The following is a 23,570-nucleotide window of genomic DNA, read 5'->3' on the forward strand; positions in this document are numbered from 1 at the left end:
AACATCTGACAAAGTTCCATTTGATGAAGTGGGCTCTAGTTTGCAAAGGGCGATACTCGGAATAACAAGTTTGTTAGTCTCTCAAGGTGCCGCGTGACTCTGGGTTGTTTTTGCTGCGACAGAATAACCCAGCTAAGCCTCTGAAATTTGCTAAAGGGTGTTTTTTTGCAGTTCTGGGAAGGAAAACATTGATCAATTCTTATCCACCCAGTAAGGCCACAAATTACCGGGGCTCCGCATGTGCTAAAATGACTGGCCTGCCGCTAAGCACATTCACTGATTGAATTAGAACTTCTTCCTAATGGCAGGAAACTGCCTGAAAGCAAGCGAGCAATTTCTGCACACCACATTTCCCACACCTAAAGGGTTATACCTTTTTACCATTTTTTAAGCAAAATGATTAAGTAGTAGCTGTTTAATGACTTCAAATACCACTAAAATAAACAGCTGTTCCCGGTGCATCCTAGATGATAAAGCCTATTAGCTCAACGACTCATGGCAAAGTGATTAGATTCACTTGAGTACTAATGGAATAACTGGGGAACCACAGACAGGCAGGGCTGTGCACCAATCCAGGCAGGAGGAAACCAATATAAGGGATGGCTTTTTCATTGCAGCAGACTCTACTCAAAACCGATTAGGGTTACCACTGGTAAGCTGCAGGCCTGGGCATGTGACCCATTTGCTGCTTGACGCAGCTACCCCTGATCTTAGAGATTGTCATGCCTATAGCCCATGGCAGCCCTATCCTCCATGAATTTGCTAGTCCTCTTTTAAAGCTTCCTAAGCAAGCTATTGGGACGCAGGTGGCACTGTGGGTTAAACCACAGAGCCTAGGACTTGCCGATCAGAAGGTCGGCGGTTCGAATCCTTAAATGGTCCTTACTGTCAGGTAAATGGGGTTAGGATAGGGGACTATGGAGAAATGCATGCCCAAAATGTGTATTTTAGGGGGAAAATGAGTACAAAATGTGTGTGCACAGTAATTTTGATACATAAAAAAAAGAAAAAAAGAAACCAGGATGGAAAATACATTTAATTAAGTATCTGTGAAACCGACACAGAATGAAAATAGGCTTATCTAGTCATCCCTTTATAATGCCTTTAACTTTTCAGAACATATATTACGCAGTTTTCTGTCTTTTTCCATTCTCTCTCACGCAGCCAGTGTTGTGTTTTGTTTTAAAATCAAAGCTCTGGGATATTGCTTGCCCTCTGCAAACCTTGCTTAACAACTTCATTTCTAAGCACTGCCGAAGAAGACTTCTACTGTTGTTGCATTACATGATGAGCCGGTGGTATTAAAAGATACACAGAAGCTCATAAAAGGAAAATGTACACAATCGATGGAGTGCTTTCCCAGGCTGTGATGTTGCGATTGATCCGAAGTAATTTGATTTTGACCTTTTTCATCCTGCACTGAGATCAACCTTTCTGATACCATTAACCAGAGGCAGCAGTGGTTTAAGCCCAGCCCTTTTAGCAGTGGGCATGCTATTGATTCAGAGCAGAGAGCAAAGCTGCTGGCATCAAACTCTTTTTGCGCTCAAAAGTTGTGAGTTTTTAAATATATGTTCTTCTGTCGCTCATGAGATTCTTTCAGTTCTAGTCTGATTTCTGTTTTTAATACTAAGTGGACTCTTTGGTTCCTACCGCACTTCAGCACATCAGGCCACCACAAGTCGTCACCCAAACAAGCTAAGCGTGGACCGCTTGTGGGATGTAATCCACTGGCAGCAGTCAAATACAACATTCCTTGTTTTCCTAGAGTGGGAATGCAACAAAGCTGTCAACCGTCCCTTATTTGGTGGGAAACTCCCTTATCCCAGCGCCGTGTCCCACTGCTGTCCCTTATTGATGATGTCCCTTAAATTTCCTGGGTTTCAAAGGAAGCAGCTCCTCTCCCTCCCTGCCGGCCAGGGAGGAGGGAGGCTCCAACTGTGTTGCTTGGCTGCGTTGCTCACTCAATAAGGAGTCTAAGAACAACTGGGGGGTGGAGCTTGCATGCCTTGTGCCGATAAAATCGGCCGCGTTGCCTGGGGACTCGCCTTTGCTCAGCGCTTCCCAGCGGAGAAGTGACGGTGGTTTTCTTTGCTGCATCCCCTTTGCTGGGTTGCTGCGCTGTGGGAACCACTGTGTGAGGCTTCATTTGGCTGCTGGCTGGGCTTTTGCCTTTGGCTCGGAGGGGCTCAGAAGTTGAACATACCTGTGCCAGGAAAACCCCTTATTTTGGCTGATGATCCCTTATTTTTGAGGCTGCTGGTCCCTTATTTTCAAATCTGTAAGTTGACAGCTATGCCATATAAGGGAATGTTTGATCCAGCCAGCTGAAACTTCCTGTTCCTCCTGGCCTGGAGTATCCTTCCTTGCATGTGACTAGTGGGTGGGCGTGACCTTTCCAGACCTGGTAACAGGCCAACTCTCCCCTCTCTTTTCCATCTTCCTTTTGTCCTGTGAACTACTGGACTGCTAGCCTGCAGTCACTAGGTAAATCTCCCTTATGGAGTATACCTGTTTGTAGATATTTGAAAGCTTAAGCCTGGAGCCTGCCTTCAGGCATCACACTGTGCTCTGCCTGGTCGTGAGTAAACTTTCTTTTTGTTACTTATGAATAAGACTGCGGTGTCTTTATTCTTTTAGGATGGATTCAAGGGGGTCTAGTTACAGATAGGTAGCCGTGTTGGTCTGCCATAGTCAAAACAAAAAAAATTCCTTCCAGTAGCACCTTAAAGACCAACTAAGTTAGTTCTTGGTATGAGCTTTCGTGTGCATGCACACTTCTTCAGATTCAAGGGGGTCTTACCAGGAAAATATTAGAACACATTTCAATCTGGACAAGCCAGACTGAATTGTGTATTGTCTTAAGAAACTCACACATGAGTTTGCAACTAGTTTTCTGCCGTGTAAAAGGGAATGCACTCTGCTATACCTTGGGTTAAAGTGGCTTCAGGTTGAGAGTTTTCAGGTTGTGTTCTGTGGTGACCCGGAAGTAACGGAACGGGTTACTTCTGGGTTTCGCCGCTCACGCATGTGCAGACGCTCAAAATGGCGTAATGAGCAGAAGTGGCGAATCGTGACCCATGCACACGCAGACGCGGGTTGCGTTCTCCTCAGGATGTAAACGGGGCTCCGGAACGGATCCTGTTCGCATCCAGAGGTACCAATGTAAAGGAACTTGCTAGTGCAAGTTAGGAAGGATATCAATAGACAATATATCCTCTCCTGCCACCCTGAACATTCCCACACTGCTGACCCTGTAAGGCAACTTATTGAAGGTTCCTAGCTTTGTTGCTTTTCTGGGGCTGAAGAGCAGAGACTTGCAAAGCACCTCATCTGCAAATTACCAGCTGACCTATGAGGCAAGGGAGGCACACTCTGTACGTCTTTGAGGAAAGGGCTGATGCTGGGATGGTTTTTGTCTGTGTCATTGTCTGTGTTTATATGGTTCTTCTTTATATCATATGGATATATTATATGGCTTCTTATATGGGCCTTTTAAATATCATTTTAATTTCATAGTGTTTTGTTACATTTTAAAGATGGTCTTTTCTGTGTTGTTAGCTTTTCCGATTTTATCTTTGTACACCACACTGAGTCCTGGACTGGAAAAAGGTGGGGGAATAATAATAATAATAATAATAATAATAATAATAATAATACAGTGGTACCTCAGGTTACAGACGCTTCAGGTTACAGACTCCGCTAACCCAGAATTAATACCTCGGGTTAAGAACTTTGCTTCAGGATGAGAACAGAAATTGCGCGGCGGCAGCAGGAGGCCCCATTAGCTAAAGTGGTACCTCAGGTTAAGAACAGTTTCAGGTTAAGAATGGACCTCCAGAACAAATTTAGTTCTTAACCTGTAATAATAATAATACTACACGCCCATGTCCTTCATTTTTGAGGCTCATAGTCCCTAATTAAACTTTTTGCACTGTATCTCATAAACTGATTTTCCACCCCGAAGACATTTCAGCTCCTTTTTGACACCCAGGTCTGTGTCCACTTCCTGCAGAGTCCCTCTGACCCCAACTGGGTCAACAGCAACCACTCTGGGAAACTCTGGCATGGGCAATACTGAGCTTGCTAGACCCATGGTCTGCCTTGGTAGAAGCCCGCTCCCTGTGTTCCGATGAATTCAGCTGAGTGTTTCTCTTTCCCTCCCTCCCTTTCTCTCTTGCAGTCACACATTGCTCTGAGCTGCTGAGAGCACCAGCAGTCATTAAGACCAACAGAAAATGACAAATTGAGGTTGTCTGTGCCAAGTCACTTGAGTTGTGACAAGCCAAATAAACATTAGGAAGCTTTCCAAGAAATGAAAAACCAACACAACTGATTTTTTATTTTTCTTCTAAGGAAAAGAGAAAAAATAAACTCTGTGCTGTGTTCTAGAATGCCTCGCTCGTTTCCCCCCTCTCACACTTTGGAAAATTTCATTCTGGTGTTAAATCACGCGCACAGAACATTTCAGATGGGTTGGTTTAGTTTAAGGGAAAGGAGATGGGGAAGTGGGGGGGAGGTTATAAATATTTTAAGGGTGAGGATTTTGGTTCCATAGGCAAGATTTGTTTACAAAAGCCTTGAAGAAAATCATTGCACCACCGCCACCTCCATTTCACATTTCCCTTAATTAACTCTGGCTATGATAAGCAGCTGTGGTTGTGGGTGGTCACAACATCTTTTGCAGCAGTTGCTGACAAAGATAATTCAGGTTTTGATGGCGTTAGCCATTAGCTAAAATATTGCTGCCCATCCCCTGCACTACACCTCATAACAGGAAGACGATAAAGATTGTCTCCGTGTCATCTTAAAGATTGATCATCTTACAAGTAAACAGTTCAGTCTGCGGGGATGTCAAGCACCGCCAGTTTCTGTGGCTGTCTGATCAGCATCCCAATTCGACAAGCGAGCGCACTGTTTGAATCCCCAAGAATTAGGGAATTAGTATTGTCACTTTCATGGGAAGTGTCTGGAGACCTGTGTGGTGGAGCAAGTTTGCAGCAGCTCAGATGCTAGCAGGAGACCATTTTGGCTGACATGTTGGGAGGGAGGAGGGTTAGACAATCCTCAACACACATTGAAAGAATGCTTGGATGGGTGTTGTGGGACTTCACAGGCTAGCCATGTCTTTCCCTTAACTTGTGACACACACAGTGGCTGCACTGAGATCTCTTTCCGTCACACACACACATGGCCATCTTACCCATAGGCACTAGGGGTGCAGGGCACTCGGGCGCCGGGCTCTCAGGGGTGCCGGGCTGAGAGTCCGGGGCCCAAGAGTTGAGTCCGCAGAAGAGCCTGTCTGTCGGTTGGAGCACTGCGGTGGGCTCTTCTGCTGTGGGCAGCTCTGCGCCACGAGTTCAGGGGTGACCAAGCCATTGAGACGCTGAGGCGGGCGGGCGGCTCTGACCTCCTGCATGCCTGGGACTGGGCAACGGGTGGATCTTTGCACCCCGGCGCCACATATGCTTAAGCACACACACACACAAACACAAACAAACAACCACTTTGCAGACTTTTCTCTGAATATTCTCTACCAGTTTCTTGTGGCAACTGCCATTCTACTGACATCTGCAATATCCCAGGGTCCTGTTGGGTCCTGGGCATTTTGGAGGATGCAAAATGCTGGTCAGGCTGCCAGCACAGTTGTTATTGACTGTGTTCTACCTCCACTGTTGGAGGCACTGCGTCTCTGTAGCTGGGAATCTGAAGTTGCGAGAGTGCTGTTGTACTCAGGTCCTGTTTTCAGGCTTCCTGTATGCATCTGGGTGGCCATTATGTGTCGTGGCCTGGCTGGATGCTGAGGAGTGGTGGGAGGCACCAGCTGGTTGCTGGAGAGGAGGGAGACCAAGAGGCAGAAATGAGGCTGGCTGCCGAAGAATCCAGGGAGTCTTCCCATCCTGCTGCGGCCAGCTCCCCTCTTCCCCCGGTCTCCAAGGGAGGAATGAAGAGTGTGGAGCAATGAGAGACAAGACGAAGGAGCCTCAGGTTGCTGAGGGAGGACCTGGGGAAAGAGCCCTAGAGAGTGATGGGAAAGCGGGGACCTTCAGTCCTCACAGCCACCTCACTGGGGCAAGACCTACTGGGAAGAGTTGTTGTGATCACTAGGCCTGTACTGTTACCTTGAATAAAGAACTTCTCTGACACCGGGTGTTTTATTGCTGTCCTGCTCCTGACACTATGAGAACAGGATGCTAGATTAGATGGGCCATTGACCTTGATCCAGCAGGGACGCTTCTTATATTCTTGAACACAACCCCAGATGTGGTATGATAGCCATCTTCAAGTATTCCATGGAAGATGGAGCAAGCTTGTTTTGTCCTGCACTGGAGGCTAGGACCTGAACCAATGGCTTCAAGTTACAAGAAAGGAGATTCTGCCTAAAGATCAGGCAGAACTTTCTGACCTTGAGAGCTGTTTGACAGTGGAATGGTCTCCCTTGGAAGGTTCTGGACACTCCTTCCTTGGAGGTTTTTGAGCAGAAGTTGGTTGGCCATCTGTCAGGAATGCTTTAGCTGAGATTGCAGGAGGTTGGACTAGATCAGGCTTGAGGTCCCTTCCAATTCTACAGTTCTGTGCGATTCTGTGAAACCTTGGCAGTAATTGTGACGAACAGATTACGCTAGTAGGACTGCAAGAAGTTTTGTAAGGTGGATTATTTGCAATAATGCAAGAAAGACTAGGAAGAGATTTATTAGTTAAGGACAATTAAATGTAATATAAAATTAAGAAGTGCAGAATAAGTGTTAAAGAATGGAAAATCATCAGAGGTGTTGACAGAAGTCTAAAATATTGTATACGATGAAAAATTATGTTGTACTTAAAAAAAGAAAAATTATGTTGTACTTAAAATTATGTTGTACTTAAAAAAGAAATGGTTGTGGAGTTTATCCTCCTCCTGGAAATGTTTGGTGATATGATCCTCCCAGTTTCTTTGCCCACAAATAAGAGTGGTCAATTTTGAGAGGTTATTTTGCACTTTAAAAGTGCTGTACGAACGGTGCTGAGAATGAAAAAGCCTGCAAACCTTCTCCCCGGCTGTCATATAAACCATAACAACATGTCTGTGTTTATTTTAAATTGTTATACATATATACTGTGACTTTTGGTTCTGCATTGGGAAGCAGGGCCAAGCTCCACATTTTGAGCCAATGCTTCCCCTACTTCCCTCTGGAGAATTCAGGTTCCCCTTCCATTCTCCAGCTACCACAGATGCTGATCAACTGCAGGAGTGCAGGTGTGTCCATGGAGTTGAATGCAGGGACACTTCACATGTTCTGGCTTAGCACGGGTCCCCAGAGTGCTCTCTTTTCTCTAAAAAGCAGGTTCTAGCTATATGTGAACTACAGATGTTTGGACTGGGTTCTGGTTATGAAAGTGTGTGGGAATCAGCTAGATTTCTTTTATGGCTGAGAACTTGGATACATTCACCATTGTGTTTGGCAGGAATTGAGGAGAGGGAGTTCCAGCAGATGAAGGGGAAAGGGCTGTTTCCCATTATGAAGAATAATTAACACATCAGTAAAGGTACACTGGGATGCAAAAGCAACTTGTATATGAAGAAGCACTTGCTTTCCATCCAGCTACTTGGCAGACAAAATTAATAGCTAGGAGATACAAATGACATGGGCGTGGAAAGGTCCATAGTGGCAGAGCACATGAATATGCATAGACATAACAGTGTGGTGTAGTGGTTAAGAGCAGTAGACTCGTAATCTGGGGAACCGGGTTCGATTCCCCACTCCTCCACATGCAGCTGCTGGGTGACCTTGGGCTAGTCACACTTCTCTGAAGTCTCTTAGCCTCACTCACCTCACAGAGTGTTTGTTGTGGGGGAGGAAGGGAAAGGAGATTGTTAGATTCCATAATTAAACTATGCACTATGTGAAGAAATCCAACCTTTTGTCTGCCCTGGATCTCCCCACATTCCCAACAATAACAAAAACTAAAAGACTCTTAACCTCTGGGTCGTGGGTTCAAATCCCACGTTGGGTGAAAGATTGCAGGGGGTTGAACTAGATGACCTTCATGGTCCCTTCTCACTTTAAAGTCTGTTATTCTGTAATAAAGGTTGCCAGGCTACAGCTCCCATCATCCCTAACTGCTAGCCATGCTACCTTGGACTGGTGGGAATGTTCCCCACCCATGCCCCATTCATGTGTTATGTCTGTGCCTAGATGTCCACAGATCCTCAGTGGCCACAGCAAGAGGATTTGATTTCACTTACCTATTGTCAGAAAACCATCTTGGTCATGGACATACAAGCAGGTTTTTCTACAGGGGAAGGTAAAACAATGCATTTTCCAGAAGACAGGCCAAGAAATGTTATAATTTAGAATCCTACCAGCTAAGATGTCAGAGTAATAGCTGAACATGAGAAGTGGTATGATTTACAGCTCACTCGAGAACTCTGAATCAATGAAAATAATGGGCAAGTTGGATAATATAATTATCTACCATGCCGTCTATGCCAAAAAGAGAGAGAGGGTTGGTTTCACCTCCCATTTTATTTAGAAAACATATGTTCCAGATTCAAGCATATGATGACGAACTGGCAACTGAAATCAGTCTTTGAAAAACCTGCTGGACTGGACAGAACAAACGACAGCGAGTCTGCCTTTGAAACAAATATAACCTCTGTCGTTCAGTGAAAGCCAAAAAAGCTTGGACAAATGCAATAAAACCAAGCGTCATTTAGTCTCTCTTAGAAGTCATTAAATTTATGTAAATTCTGCAAAAGGCCCCAACTGTGCCTTTGCCATGTGAGCAGATTGCTGATTGGTCTCATTACGAAGTCCTAGGGAGCACTTGGAGATCATCTCAGGCACATCTGCTTATGCCATAGATGTGGCTGGTCCACCGTTAGTGGAATGTGATTTGGGACATCTGATTCAGGGCATCTGCCAGGTTCTTTAGCATCTCGTATTCTTAAAAGAGCATCTTTCTCATCTTTGTGGCAGCAGGGAGAAGCTTAAAAATGCAAAGACCATTTTCATCCCCACTGCACACCCATGTGAAGTGTAATGTACCTTAGAAATTGTAACAAGCCCATTTTTTAAAAAAACAAACACCAACAACCCAAAAAATCAATCCACTTAAGTTCTGTGAATGAGCACTGAAAGATGATTGGGATTGACAACAGCTCCGTTCAATTATACTAGCAAGATGGCCATCAAATAGGTGGAATTTGTGGGGTGGGGGTGGGAGGAAACCAGTGATGTGCAAACTCCCTGTGGCCCAAATAGCATCATCATCAAACAATGGGGGGGGGAATGAGGTTGCATTGTTTTGACAGTTCTAAACTGGCTCGTAATGCTTTTGCACACATGTGTCTTTGCCCTGCTTCTTGGGAATTGTTGCCTACAGAGGTAGGCAACCTTGCAATCTTCCCTTTCTTTCTTTCCGCGGATGCTGAGCGTCGCCGTACCAGGCTCCACGCCTGGCTGCTTGCATATGCTCCATATTTACAAACATGGAGCCCCATGTGGAGAAGGAGAAAGTGGAGCTAGCATGTCCCCTGACAGCAGGCAGAGCCATCTGCCAGATGGGTGACGACTGCTGCTTTTGAGGAGGCCCCTGTTGCTGCAGTTCGGCACTTTATTCCTAATCCTCCCTCCAAGAGGAGAAGCACTCATTTGAAACCCGCAGTCAGCCAGCATCCATTGCATCCTCCACGTCACAATACCTTAGGGAGAGTAATGAACTAAAGATTGAGAACTCATCCAAGAATCCTCTGGGTGTTCAGTTTCCACCCTCCCTCATCAGGACTTGGATTCATCAAAACAAAGGTCAATTAAAGATTTAGAGCAGGGGTAGCTCCAAGGGCCTGTTTTCCAGACCCCAAGCATTTTCCCCCCTGGGTCCCCAAACCTCTCCCCAAAATTGTCTGGAGAGTTTGTCATTCATGAGGATCCTACCCATATAGTTGGGTTTGGGGTTGTTGTCTCCGCTCCCCCCCCCATGTGTGTTTTCTTTTAGCAAGGTCACATTACCATGATTCATGCGCCCTGCTATTTAAAGGTAAAGGACCCCCGGATGGTTAAGTCCAGTCAAAGGCGACTATGGGGTTGTGGCGCTCGTCTCGCTTTCAGCCCAAGGGAGCCGGCGTTTGTCCACAGACAGCTTTCCGGATCATGTGGCCAGCTTCTGGCGCAATGGAACACCGTGTCGTAAGCCAGAGCGCACAGAAATGCCATTTACCTTCCCGACACATTTATCTAGCTGCACTGGCATGCTTTCGAACTGCTAGGTTGGCAGGAGCTGGGACAGAGCTCACCCCATCCCGGGGATTCGAACCACCAACCTTCGGATCGGCAAGTCCAAGAGACTCAGTGGTTTAGACCACAGCACCACTATTTGCTCTAACGGTTGTGGGTAAGGGCGCTCCATTCTTTTATGTAACTTACATTCCTGCTTACAAGAATATCAAGTCACTTACTGCCGTTGGGAGAAATCCATGGAGACCAAGTAATCAACGTCTTCGCATTTGCCGACAATGGCAGCTGCCTGGTCTGAGTGTTGACCAGGCAGGTGCAAAGGCAAAAAAATGGGGAAAGGTCTTGTTTTAAATTGTGAGTACAGTGGTACCTCGGGTTAAGTACTTAATTTGTTCCGGAGTTCCGTTCTTAACCTGAACCTGTTCTTAACCTGAAGCACCACTTTAGCTAATGGGGCCTCCTGCTGCCGCCGCGCCGCCGGAGCACAATTTCTGTTCTCATCCTGAAGCAAAGTTCTTAACCTGAAGCACTATTTCTGGGTTAGCGGAGTCTGTAACCTGAAGCATATGTAACCTGAAGCGTATGTTACCCAAGGTACCACTGTAATAATTTCAGGGCAAATAGCTCACCTCATGGTGTTGTATCGCGAGTAGGGAAAATTCTTACCTTGTGTGTTGTGGTGGTCAGAGTGTTCCTGGGTGATACTAGGTCTGTCTGTCTCTCTCTTTCTGCCTGGTCTACCTCACAGGGGTTTTGTGAGGGTGAAACCAGGATGGGATGTTGCAAAACTATTCATGTCACCATAACCTCCTTGGAAGAATGGTGGGATGTAAACGTAATTTAGAAAAGTAAAAATGTTAATGTTACAAACCAGTTAAACCAGGAATACATAAGGGAACATAGGAAACCAGATACTGAGCATATCCAGTGGAAATATAGCTAGAATGATAGGCAGGGAAATTCACTATTTTGTGCTATCAGTCCATGCACTAAGTGCTGCTAGACATCATGCCTGGAGGTCATGTTTTCTTTTTTAAAAAGTTGCTGTTAGCCAAGGATGGAGAACCTGTGGCCCTCCAGATGTTGGACTCAAAAGACTATCCACTTCCAACCAATATTCAGAGATTCTGGGAGTTGTAGTCCAACATCTAGAAGCCACAAGTTTCCCATCCCTGCCCTAGGCTGTCAATCCCTGTGGCTGCTGTAATGTAACCTGAGCAGAAGGGAAGGGGCTGCTGAAAAGTTTCCTAGGCCAAGAAGGTCTGCAACCTGCAAGCAAAATCCTATTTTCTGCTCAGAAGAACTGGGTTTGTCTGCAGCTGGAGCTCCAGTAAAAGCCCTATAAAGTGCATTACTAAATTAGCAATATTTACAACTTTCATGCATTCCTCTAATTTATTTATAGCACAAAATTCCTTCTGGTTCTTTCCCCCTTAAAGTCATGGGAGAGTAGATGTTGGCTCAGCCATAAGAGGAGGAAGAAATGGGTTATTTCCCCAACGACCCCTCAGTGTTTAAAATAAATAGTAACTATAGTGGCTTAGATCCAACTACATTTTTTTAAGGAGGGAAAAACACACACACAGAGGGAGAGAGCGAGAGAGAGAGATTGCTGTGCCCCAGCTTGTCAGTTCAGCAAATCAAGGCATTTCATTTGAGCTGAATGGCGATGTTTAGGTAAGCAAGACTGTGCTGGAGAAATATCTATGAAGAGACTGTCAGACCCATTAACACCAAGGTACCTTTATTTTATGTTTTTATTGCCACTTAATCATATCAGGGGAGCCGTGATCAGGTTGAATTCTCATGCTGTTTTTCACCATCTCTGCTCGGTTTTATGAACGGCTATTCATGTTAGCTTCCTTATAGGCAGAAGACTTTTCTGTAGAATTGTGTGTGTGTTTGGAAAAGAGACAGAGTTGTGTGTGTGTGTGTGTTAAAGGAGTGCTGGTTGGGTTTGGTTTTCATACTGGATAAGGCTTGGGTCTGTGCAGAAATTGCACTCATGTGCAGGTGGTGAAAAAATGGACTTGCAAGACTTCTTTTTCTATCCTGCAGCATGCTTGAATCTGGGCAGGCATGCAAAGTTCATCTCTGTTAAGCTTGGATGTCTGGATGAACAACTGTGGACGCAGAATGGCTAAACAGATGTATGAACTACTTGCTATGTTAATTCCTTAACAGTATGCATTACAGCTGCCCTTTATGTCTTGTGTGCCCGGAGACTCTGTTAAGGAGTTGTGCTTGAGAGACGATGATATGGGAATTCTAATTTGGCACACAGTTTCTGGCACTCACTGCAGCTTTGCAACACCTTGGCGTTGCCTTGCATTTGCCGTGTTTACCCCAGCACAGGCATGGTGTTCAAAGAAGTTTTTAAATTTGGCATAAAAGGTAAAGGGACCCCTGACCATTAGGTCCAGTCGTGACCGACTCTGGGGTTGCGCGCTCATCTCGCTCTATAGGCCGAGGGAGCCGGCGTTTGTCCGCAGACAGCTTCTGGGTCATGTGGCCAGCATGACTAAGCCGCTTCTGGCGAACCAGAGCAGCGCAGGGAAACGCCATTTACCTTCCCGCCAGAGTGGTACCTATTTAACTACTTGTACTTTTACGTGCTTTCGAACTGCTAGGTTGGCAGGAGCAGGGACCGAGCAACAGGAGCTCATCCCGGGGCAGGGATTCGAACCGCCGACCTTCTGATCGGCAAGTCCTAGGCTCTGTGGTTTAACCCACAGCACCACCGCGTCCCTTTAAAATTGGCATAGATCTCCATAAATTAGAACCATAGTTACATAGGGGGAGGAGAACCACCAGAGATGGCAATCCTGTAGAGCTAAATTGGCTGGTTCCATCTATCCCTCTTGCTGCCTACAGCTGCCATTTGCTCAGCTACCACAAGAATTGATTATATGCTCATTGCAAGGCTGTGTTTGTTTAGCCAGCAACGGAAATGTACAGAGCACTTTTGGCTGCAGTCATAACTTATATTGTACATATCACCTACTTGCTCTTCCACTTATTTTGCAAGGATCACACTGCCCAGAACACTGCTTTGTATTTCTGGGGGTGCATTTACAAATCGATTTCTAAAAGTGTTTTAATCCTCGCTTGCTTCATTTTCTCCAATTAAGTGCCATTTGAATTCAGTGCACTGAGTCAGAGAAAACTCTCTTTCCTCCTTTTTCTCATCTCTTTCTTTGCCCTTTGGAATTTATCTAATCATCTTAAATCCCTGAAGATACAGCTCAATGCAGAATTCATCCAAATTTAACTGAACGGTGCCACTTAAGTACATGGTGTGTTTCTTTAGACCTAAAGGTGTGCCATCTGATGCCATGATTTATTTGTTTTTTATGGGGTTGCAATGTGAACTTCCCAGCATCTGAATGCAAATTTGGCCACAGAGCTGTTGCCCACCTGTAACTCCATCCCACTCTATCATGCATGCTACCTGAGCTTGTCGACAAGACTCCTGCTGGCAACTCACCTTGTTGCATATTGCAATAAATTTGCCCAAATAAATAATTCCCACTGGATTGCACACACACAATATTTTCTCATTTAAAGCAGCAATGGAGGGAGGAGAACTTTTCATTTATTTTAAACATGCACGCCTGGCAGTAGGTAACCTAAGGGGATGTTTGGTGCAGGCTGCACACTCTCAGTGAATAGCACATGAATCATTAGAGCTTCTTCTTTGGCCTGAGACATCCATTGATGATATTGTTTCATTAACTTGCCTGTAAGGCATTACAGGAAAAATCAACAAGTAAGCTAGTGGACCACAAAAAGGATGCTCATAAAATAGATACTGCAGATATGCCAGACAAGTAGAATATTTTCTTTCTAGTGTACAGCACAGTATTCTTTGGATTCCAGTATTTCCCAGAGGCACCTTCTGCAATCAGGGATGTGTCCCACAAAGCAATGATGCAAAATATTTCTTTCTTTTTAAATATACATTTTTATTAGTTTTTACATATATTTTCCAAACAGAACATACCATCTCATCTCACCTTACGCAACATTTTGGCTATTTTAGCCTGAGACTTCCATCAACCACGTCTAATGATTTTCAAACCTCATCTTTTAACCTTACCTTTGTTATCCTAAGTACTACTTTTAACAATTCATAACTTAAAATCCATTCACATAAATCTTTTCTGCAATATTTCATATAGTTCTCCTTACAAAACTTCTTCTAGTCCTACAAGCGTAGTCAGTTGGTTACAATTGTTTTTCAGATAACTCGTATATTTACTGCAATCTTTCAAGAATTTCTGGTCCCACTGGTTTCGAATTCTCCCTGTCATCTTATCCAATTCTGCGTATTCCATCAATTTCATCTGTCATTCCTCTTTTATCGGTAGTTCTTCCTGCTTCCATTTCTGTGCCATGATGCAAAATATTTCATTTGGCATCCTTTTTTTTGGGATGGTAGCCCTAATGTTGTTCAGCTCTCAAGGAACTGCTATCCACATTCTGCATCAGCCCTGTATACCTGAAGGAGCGTCTCCACCCCCATTGTTCAGCCCAGACACTGAGGTCCAGCTCCGAGGGCCTTCTGGCGGTTCCCTCACTGCGAGAAGTGAGGTTACAGGGAACCAGGCAGAGGGCCTTCTCGGTAGTGGCGCCGGTAGTGTTCTTGAAGCTACCAGTATGAGTTTGACCAAACTGCAGGAGGCAGTGGAAGACAGGAGTGCCTGGCATGCTCTGGTCCATGGGGTCACAAAGAGTCGGACACGACTAAACGACTAAACAACAACAACAACAATTGCTTTATTGCTTGTGTGTTTGCTGGCCTGAGCTCCTTTGGAGGAATGGCAGGATTTAAGTTTATTAAGAATAATAATCATAAATGCATGTGCCCTTAAGCATACCTCTGTAATCACAGCCCAGTAGGGATCATCCAAACTTACCTTTTACCCTGCATTTTTAGGCACAGATCTGTGCTTTTCTTTTTAAAAATAAATTTTATTAGAGTTTATAAAGAGAGATACAAAACTCAATACCAAATATCTATTTTATTCAAAATTAATCTAAAAAAAAAGTAGGAGGAATGGAGGAAAGGGAAAGAGAAAAAAGAAAAGAAGAGAGAAAATTATTTTTGTTGAGGGAGGCAGAACCTCAGCTTGCTGTGTATTTTTATTTATTATTATTGATTTGGGGGGGCAGTTGCCCCCCTGCCCTCTCTCTTGGCTATGCCTATGGAAAACGATAAGAAGTAAATAGTGGGTTTTCACAGAGAAAACAAAAAAAGAGAGAAAAGTGCGGGCCTGTACCGAGAAACACAGCACAAAAGGATGGCTGGATGAGGCCTTAGAGTACCCAGGTGTCTGCAAGCACAAATTTACCAAACACAGCACACATGCAAGCATAATGTGAACGGCTGCCCTAATTTTGTGCTTTGTTTTTATAGTTTGTGAAGGAAATTCATTTCGTCTGCCTGCCTTCCCTGTTCCCTGACTCAAGGGACCATCAATAAAGATCAACTTGCCTTATTATGACCAATCTTCTTCAGCAATTCGATCCCCCCCCCCCCCGCATGAAAAGTAGCACTTGGCTGTCCATTTTCACCTGTTTATCTTTCAGCACCATCAGAGCTGAAAACCGGGGGAAACCAGGTGCTTTTATAGCAACTGGAGAGCAATGGAACATGCATTTATGGCACCCACACTTCACTGAGCCAGAGGCTAAGCAGTCATTAGCAACAATGTTTTTTCCCCCAGTGCCATCCTTCTATCGCGGAAGCGGAAATGTTGAAGGTGAAGGTTTGCTCATCGGAATTTTCCAGCATCGCTTCTGCTCATTTCAAAATAGTCCTGTGGCTTTGCATGATTACGGTTGCACAAAAATGAAGCTTTGCACACCCTTTTCATGAAAGAAAGGGGCCTGAACAGCCAATAGCAGAGTTAACTGGAAGCTCCAGTTGCTACATAAAAGCCAATGGGGGGGGGGGGGAGAGACCGTTATTCCCCCACCCCCAATTTCTTTTTCTTTTATTTCAAGATTCAAAGTTACAGGTTATCTCTCAACAGTTATAATCCTCATTCTGCAATACTAATGACTTCCGGCTCACCCATCCTCAATGTTTATAGTCACAATTGCATCTTACAATTCCATCGCATACAGTTTCATTCTCTTTAACAGGTTTCTCAATATATTTTGCTGTATTTTTCTTAAACTTCAAACCCCACTGTGGACTATGCATATGGGCAATTATTTTTTTAAATAGACCAGCAAAGGTTTTCAGTCCTCCTTGAAAAATTCTAGATTTGTGTCTCTTATCAGAGCTGTCAGTTTTGCCATCTCTGTATATCCCATGATTCATTTTTTAAAAAATGCCAAATAAGAGCCCAAACTGCATGGTTGCAGTTAATGTGCATGGTGGGTTTATTCTAATATAAATAGCAGTCACAGGGGATCCTGAGTAGAATTGGGACTACAAGGAGCGGAGAGGGAAAGTTTAAGCCTTCTTTATCTGCATGCAGTGATCCCAGTGAAAATCATCTTCCTAAGCTGCTGTTTGTATTCTCTCCTAATAAATATAAGCAGCTGGCAGAAGAGGGTTTTTTGTTGGGGCTGTAGCAGGGGAGAAAGGGTTAAGCTCTTCTTCTCCATCTCCTGAGGTCCTGAAGTTGCTCAGGATCCTGTTACTGCTAGTTGCATAACAAAAGCCATATATGAATATCAAATCTAGTCTGGTACAGATATGCATTTCAAAGTAAAAAGGGAAAAGAAGCCAGACCATAGCTCCATCTGGTATGCAGGCTGAGACCCTACCTGCCCGCGGACTGTCTTGCCAGAGTGGTGCATGCTCTAGTTATCTCTCGCTTGGACTACTGCAATGCGCTCTACGTGGGGCTACCTTTGAAGGTGACCCAGAAACTACAACTAATCCAGAATGTGGCAGCTAGACTGGTGAGTGGTAGCGGCCACCGAGACCACATAACACCAGTCATGAAAGACGTACATTGGCTCCCAGTACGTTTCTGAGCACAATTCAAAGTGTTGATGCTGACCTTTAAAGCCCTAAATGGCCTCGGTCCAGTATACTTGAAGGAGCGTGTCCACCCCCATCGTTCTGCTCGGACACTGAGGTCCAGCACAGAGGGCCTTCTGGCAGTTCCCTCGCTGAGAGAAGTTACAGGGAACCAGGCAGAGGGCCTTCTCGGTAGTGGCACATGCCCTGTGGAATGCCCTCCCACCAGATATTAAAGAGAAAAACAACTACCAGACTATTAGAAGACATCTGAAGGCAGCTCTGTTTAGGGAAGCTTTTAATGTTTAATAGACTATTGTATTTTAATATTCTGTTGGAAGCCACCCAGAGTGGCCGTGGAAGCCCAGCCAGATGGGCGGGTATAAATAAATTATTATTATTATTATTATTATTATTATTATTATTATTAAACCGAATCAGTCAGATCCATGCAGGATTCTTGCTTCCATGGGACATAAGAAAAGCAGGCTCATTGGGCTCTGTCTTTCTGTTCCACACTGTGTTTCGCCTTGCAAATATTTAACTACAAACAGATTCATAGAAATCATAGAAACATAAAGTTGGAAGAGTCACCTACACCAATCCCCTGCATTACAGGAATCTCAACACATAGTCTCCCATCCAATTTAAAACCATACCAGACCCTGCTTAGCTTTGCAAATGTGCTAGTAGTTTCATGCTTCACCACTAGGATTCCTGTATGCTTGATGTCTAGATTTGGGTTATAAACTGGGATGGTGGTGGAAGGGGTTATCCTCCACAGACGATGTGGGAAATGGTTTCCCTTGTCTTGGGAAATGCTCAATATAAATTAATGGAAATTACAACCAGTGTGTAAATAACGTTCATGTAATGCAATTAGGACCAGTATTTGGACAATGATATTTCTCACTTGAACAAGCAACCTGTGTCCATCTGGAGCCTGGCACTAATTCAGAGTTTCTTCCATGTAAGCCACTTCTCCACTGGCTCAAAATTCATTGGCTATCCTTCCATTCATGTTCCGTTTTGGAGAGATCGCTTCCATTCGCACACAGAAAGACAGCTGCAGAGCTTTAGTAATAGTTAAAAGGGAACGTTGGGGTTTTTTTGTGAGCGCTGCTAGCAGTGTCCGAGTTTGCAGACTGGCGAGCAGCAGGCACCCCAGATGGCGGGAATTGAAATCGTTTGAGCACTAAAAGTACTGTAAAGTGGAATTTTCACACACTGCAGTAATTCCCATATTTTTCGTGGCTGGAAGCTGTTGCTTTTGCTGAAAAATAAACAGAATCGTTCAAGGGTTGAGGAGCTTTATGCCGTGTATCAAGGCTGGCCTGAGAATTTTTGCTCCCTGAAGTGAAGAACAAGATGGCCCCTCCCCTGTCCAGGTACAAAACCCAAGCAGCCTGCCAACTGAATCTTACTTCAGTCAACACCGGTAACAGAACAGTGGCCTACACAGCATTTGTTTTGGTTTTTTAAAATATTTTTTATTAAGTTTTACATTTCCCTCAACTTCCTCTTCTGGTTCTTTAAATATTGTTTCTTCTGCTTATTTTAAAGGTAAAGTAAAGGGACCCCTGACCATTAGGTCCAGTCATGACTGACTCTGGGGTTGTGGCGCTCATCTTGCTTTATTGGCCGAGGGAGCCGGCATACAGCTTCTAGGTCATGCGACCAGCATGACTAAGCTGCTTCTGGCAAACCAGAGCAGCGCACGGAAACACCGTTTACCTTCCTGCCGGAGTGGTACCTATTTATCTACTTGCACTTTGACGTGCTTTTGAACTGCTAGATTGGCAGGAGCAGGGACCGAGCAACGGGAGCTCACCCCGTTGCGGGGATTCAAACCGCCGACCTTCTGACCAGCAAGTCCTAGGCTTTGTGGTTTAACCCACAGTGCCATCCGCGTCCCTCATCTGCTTATTTTAGTCTAGCTTAATTTTTAGTCTTTTAACTATATCTTATTACACTCATATCATTCATAATTTCCATATTACTTAACTTTTATATTGGTTTTCTTAATTGTAAGTGTTTAGTCAAACCCTGCTAGTGAGTCTACTTCTTTACAGTGTTTCTGTAGATACATCATAAACAATTCCCAATATTTTTTTTTGAAATCTCTATTGTCTTTGTCTCTAAGTTTTCCAGTGAGCTTTGCCATTTCAGCATACTGTATTCCATCAGTTTTCCTTGCCATTCTTCTTTCGTTGGTATCTTGTCGTCTTTCCATTTTGGGACTAGTAATATCCTAGCCACTGTTGTAGCATATATGAATAGTTTCTTCCACTCTTTTGGCAGGTCTTGGCCTGTACAGTGGTACCTCAGATTACAGATGCTTCAAGTTACAGATGCTTCAGGTTACAGACTCCACTAACCCAGAAATAATACCTCGGGTTAAGAACTTTGCTTCAGCATGAGAACAGAAATCGCACGGTGGCAGCAGGAGGCCCCATTAGCTAAAGTGGTACCTCAGGTTAAGAACAGTTTCAGGTTAAGAATGGACCTCTGGAATGAATTAAGTACTTAACCCGAGGTACCACTGTAATGCCTAGCAAAACAGCTTCTGGTCTTTTAACAAAAGTTATCTTAAACATTTTTTTTTCATTTCATTGTAAATCATTTCCCAATAGCTTTTGATTACAATTCCACCACATGTGATAAAACATGCCTTCTTGCTCTTTACACTTCCAACACTTATTGGAGCAGCCCACACAGCATTTGAGGGCAGCAGGACAGCTTAGGAAGTGCACACCCAGCCCTGTCTGCTCACAACCCCTCAGAATCTGTTGCCTGAGGCAGGGGCGTCTTACCCATAGAGCCTAGTGGCGCGGGGGCACCAAGTTCTGAAGGGCACCAGGGAAGAGGCGGAGGCTGGATGTGGCACCTCCTGGCATCAGCTTGCCACCCTCGCCTGCCTCTGCCATGCCATGCCAAAGCAGTACCGTGCCCAGCGCCTCCATCTGCCATGGCCACCGTGGCATAAAGCAGCCAGCTGAGCCGGGAAGTGCCATGTCCAGCCTTTGCCTCTTCCCCACCAGAGGAGCCACCCTCCAGCCGCTGCCCGCCTCCTCTAGCCCCGCTGGCAGTGCCGTCCTCTCTAGCCCCGCTGGCAGTGCCGGAGGGAGCTTTGCACCACAGCGCCAGATATTCTTAAGACAGCCCTGGCCTGAGACAGCCACCTCACTCTGGCTAGGGACTGAATGTGACTCTAAATGTGTACAACAGAGCTTCAGACATAATGACCACTTTCTAGCTACCTGATACAGTAGTACCTCTGGTTGTGAATGGATCCGTTCCAGAGGCCCGTTCGCAACATGAAAAGAACACAACCTGCAGTGGCATGTCTGCGCATGCGCTGGTTGCGATTCATCGTTTCTGCGCATGCGCATGAGGTGATTTTGCGCGTCTGCGCATGTACAAGCGGCGAAACCCGGAAGTAACCCTTTCTGGTACTTCCGGGTTGTCGCGGGACATAACCTGAAAGAGCATAACATGAAGCACACGTAACATGAGGTATGACTGTATGCATGTATCTGTATGGTAAAATGGCACCAGTCTTGAATGGTGCAGAGTCTTGAACCAGACAGAGGGCCTTCTCGGTAGTGGCGCCCGCCCTGTGGAACGCCCTCCCATCAGATGTCAAAGAGATAAATAACTTTCTGACATTCAGAAGACATCTTAACGCAGCCCTGTTCAGGGAAGTTTTTAATGTGTGACATCTTAGTGTATTTTTGGTCTTTGTGGAAGCCGCCCAGAGTAGCTGGGGAAACCCAGCCAGATGGGTGGGGTACAAATATTTATTATTATTATTATTATTATTATTATTATTATTATTATTATTATTATTTCTCACTTACCAAGCCTATTTTGATACCTCCCCAGTTAGTTTTGAATACTGTCTTTCAATCTAAAGGGCTCTAAGGTGCTGAAGTGCTTCATGCCCAATGAGCACTTGCTAACAAAGCTCCCATCCACACCATTCATTTAAAGAACATGACTTCCCTCAAAGAATGCTGGGAACTGCAGTTTACCCATCACAGCAAGTTCCATCTGTAAGGGAATGGGAAAATGCAATCTGGCGTTGTATGCTAATGTGCAAGGTATCTTTATTACAAAAGGTAATAAGGTACTGGAAACATGAAAAAAGATTCACAAATACATTTCATATTTGAATGGAAAACCCTCTGGAATAATTTAGCATGAGTTTGTATTTTGATTTTTAAAAATATTATAATTGTTACAAATACTCTTCAATTGAATTGTAACCTGGTTTCTGTATTTCTGTCTTATTTCTGTAAAATAAGATAGTAAACAGATTGTTCTCACTGATCCCCATCCCACACATGTAAGAGCTTTTTTTAAAAAAGGGAGAATTTTAAAAGTGGATATGTAACTGTATGAAATAGACTTCAGTGCCAAAACAAGGCCATTTCTTTCTTTAAAAACACAAAGAAATAAACCTATAAAATATACCCAGCTATACACAGTGGCAAATATGTTTTCTATATCAGCTTTGAAGGCATTGTTTGATATCTGCTCAGCAAAAGGGATCAATTAATTTGAGCTGCTGTGAGTAGTTACAGAAGTCATCATATAGCCTTCATATCTTGAAAGGCTAAATGAAGATGCCATTGATGTGAGAACTCAAAAGCCTGGATTTCATGCTGAACATGAAGAAAAGGGCTTTTAAAACAACTGTTAAATATACGCCAAATAGAAGTGACATATTCAATTCTTAGCTTTGAATTTCATATGGAGATTATAAGCCCTACAGAAAACGCTACGTGGCCTGTTATTTGAATGTCTTAATTCACAATCTCACATTTTTCAAATTCCGCCTTCCTCTTCTCAGTCTGTTTCCCAGTTTCCAGATCTTGTAATTTCCCCTACATTGAGCCTTTGTATATCACAATAATCATAACAGAAACAGGGTGCTCCGTGTTTGCAGAGTGGGTAGCAGGCTTCTAAAAGCAGAAAATAACAGGCAAGGGAAGAATCTATCTTCCCACTACTCGTTCTCCAGCTTGCTTGTTTATTGCTTTAACCATGTGATCAAGTGGACACCAAAATCCCTTTGAGTCTGATTCCAGAGCAAATGAAAGTCTTGTATGGCAAAGGACACCAGCACTGATTTTAAAAGCAAATGTTCAACGCTCTTGTGCACATAAATGTGATGGCCTAGGGTTCAAAACTATCAATCAAAACAAAGACCTGAGGACCCTGAAGAGGGGAAGTCTATGTACAGGAATTGCCTCTAAATGAACCATGGAGAGGCAGAGGAATCCATGTGAGGAGAACCCTAGGAGCAGCCACTGTGTCCACATACATGGCTTGGGCACTCTGCCCTCCAATTCTGACCATCTCCAGACTTTTGACCAAACACTTTAAGCACCACGAATTTCCCCCTTGACATGCCTGCAGCCTGCATGAAGCCCCAATTGGTTCCTGACTTCTGCTGCAGCAACATCTGAGTCTGCTGCTCTTCGGTGCTTGTATCCAGCCTGAATTCTCTCAGTGCCATTGAGAGCTGTCCATGGTCCTGTAGACACCCCATGGAACAGCACAAAAAAAAATAGAAATCTTTTGAAGTCTGTGAAGGCAACATAACTGTTTGACCATTCTCTATTTCTCATAATTTTACAGATTATTTATTCCCCCCCCCCCACCGTTTTATATATCACATAGCACCATGATTACTAAGCAGCGTACAATGAGGTTACCAAAGAGATGCAAACATAAAATCAGTTAAAATTAAGCATAAAATGACTGGTTATTATTTTTAAGTCATCACCAATTGCCTGAAGTTCAACAGAGAGAGGAGCCTGTTGGATCTCAGCTGGGAAGGAGTTGCACAGGTTTGAACCCACAATACTGAGCACAGGTCAGATGGATGCAAGGTGTGAAATCGGACCCATTGGGGAACACTAACAGCAACAACCCCCAAGAACCCCCTTTGATTGGGCTGGGATATAATGAATTAAGTGGTCCTTAGTATCTGGACCCAAGTTGCTAAGGGTCTTTTAAATTAATGCAATAACCTTGAATTTGGCCAAGCACTAAATGGACATTAAGGATGTCTTCTTTAAGCAACAGTTCATGATGAGAAGAACTCTACTAAAGATAATATTTCAAAAGTCACAAAACAATACTGAGCAGGAAAAGAGATTGGCAAAGAAATAATTCCCCTCCGCCTTCCTTCATTGGCAGCTTCTAACAGATCTCATTCCCTCCTGTGAAGCTACGGAAGTAGCCATTCCATTCTCAGAAGGTGCCTTCTGGATCTAGCACATAAAGTCCTAGAACATTCATGGTTGAACCTTCCAGATCTAGAACATAAGAAGAACCTGCTAGGTCAGGCCAATGACACT

General features: G+C 44.3%; 1 protein-coding gene across 4 annotated transcripts in view; it reads left to right on the forward strand.

The window, feature by feature from the left end:
* ARHGAP24 (Rho GTPase activating protein 24) overlaps positions 1 to 23,570 on the forward strand; it is a 361,105-nt gene that overhangs the window by 182,637 nt on the left and 154,898 nt on the right. The window contains exon 1 of one of the 4 annotated variants that reach the window (XM_081924960.1): positions 11,815 to 11,955. The exons of the other annotated variants lie outside the window; for them this stretch is intronic. The gene's annotated coding sequence lies outside the window, so the exon portion shown is untranslated. Of the gene's footprint in view, positions 1 to 11,814; positions 11,956 to 23,570 lie in introns of those variants that run through there. 4 annotated transcript variants of the gene reach the window in all.

This window comes from Podarcis melisellensis, assembly GCF_964234715.1.
Source record: "Podarcis melisellensis genome assembly, chromosome: 9".
NCBI classification, from domain to species: Eukaryota; Metazoa; Chordata; class Lepidosauria; order Squamata; family Lacertidae; genus Podarcis; species Podarcis melisellensis.